The sequence below is a fragment of the Simochromis diagramma genome, unplaced genomic scaffold (assembly GCF_900408965.1).
Source record: "Simochromis diagramma unplaced genomic scaffold, fSimDia1.1 OVJJ01000482.1, whole genome shotgun sequence".
In the NCBI taxonomy this organism is placed as follows: Eukaryota; Metazoa; Chordata; class Actinopteri; order Cichliformes; family Cichlidae; genus Simochromis; species Simochromis diagramma.
The window spans coordinates 331,956-333,479 of NW_024387303.1; the positions used below are offsets into that span (position 1 = coordinate 331,956).

General features: G+C 38.8%; 1 long non-coding RNA gene across 1 annotated transcript; it reads right to left on the bottom strand.

Moving 5' to 3' along the window:
• Positions 1-932: 932 nt before the first annotated feature.
• On the bottom strand, positions 933-1,518 carry LOC120716588. The gene is made up of 2 exons (XR_005691995.1): positions 1,432-1,518; positions 933-1,377 (listed from the first exon to the last, which is right to left on the bottom strand). It is a non-coding gene; the product is annotated as an uncharacterized LOC120716588 (long non-coding RNA).
• Between the last annotated feature and the right edge of the window lie 6 nt (positions 1,519-1,524).

Below are 1,524 nucleotides of genomic sequence, written 5' to 3' on the forward strand. Positions count from 1 at the left end.
TCGTGGCATCAGTTAACCCTTCGTGACCAGGGTTGGCAACCCTGGTCACGAAGCCTGGATCTGTAATAAAATGATCAGTGTGGCTGCTTTACCAGGTGTAGCAATTAAGTTTAACATCCAAACATCCATTAAAAAGGAAAAAGAAAAAGGATTTATGAAGTTTAACAGATTTAGAAGTTAGCAGGAAGTTAGCTCGCTAGTTTACACCTGAACATGATATAGCATGTTCTGACTGAGAGATTGATTATGATAGCAGAGCTATCAGAGTTACAAACTGCTTTCACCAGATATCAACACGATTTCGATCCGCTCCTCACGTGTTAACCTCTTCGACATGTCAATGGCTGTGAACAAAGAGAAACTTGTAAATAACTGATGAAAGAATAAAGTTACGTTGAAACCAAGCACACCATTGGTTTTCTTGTGACATTACCAATAAGTTTGATGTGTCACATGGCCCTCTTCCTATTGAAAAAACAAAAGTTGTATTCAAGATGGCCGACTTCTAAATGGCCACCATGGTCACCACCCATCTTGAGGAGTTTGCCCCCTCACATATACTAATGTGCCACAAACAGGACTTTAATATCACCAACCATTCCCATGTTATTACGGTGTATCCATATAAATGACCCACCCTGTATAACAAGATACAAAGAATGTTAAAAACACAACAGACTTATTAAACGCAGAGTAGTTTGGACCCGGAAGCAGGATTCATCAGATCATCAGTTAAAGACCGGATAGGATCTCCTTTAGGAAGCACTGAAGCAGGAGAGGAGACGATTTCGTCCCATAATTCATAGTGAAAAACGTCTTTTGTTTTAGAAGCTTTATGTTCTTTTTTTTCTTGCGCTCAGAGTTCAGTTGTACTGAAATAATCCTGCTCAGATTATCATAGAGTTTCTGGATGAATAATTAGAGAGCTGATCATTTTGTGTTGTGTGTTTAATAAGCTGCTCACATACAGACGAGCACAGGTACACTTACAGGTACAAGCACAGGTAAACTTACAGGTATGAGCACCTGTGACAGAGATATAAACAGGACAACAGAAACTCAACCAAGAAACTGGAGCCAATATTCCAGCAAATCAAACACATAGGAGATGATACAACCAATAATCTATAGATAATCTATACAGAAAGACATCACACAGCTGAACATAAATTAAAACAAATTAAAGTTATAAACATTTCTCTGTGACATACGAACACTGTAGAAAAATATATGGACATGTCTCTCTGAAGAGCTCAGCAATGGCTCAGCAGTCAGTACAATCGTTACGGTCAGGGTCAGCGTCTGTGGAAAGGACCAATAACCCATCAATAATCTGTCACTAACCTGTCAATAACCTGTCAATAACCTGTAAATAACCTGTCAATAACCCGTCAATAACCCATCAATAACCTGTCAATAACCGTCATTAACCTGTCAATAACCTGTCAATAACCCGTCAATAACCTGTCAATAACCCATCAATAACCTGTCATTAACCTGTCAATAACTTCTCAATAAAGCCGT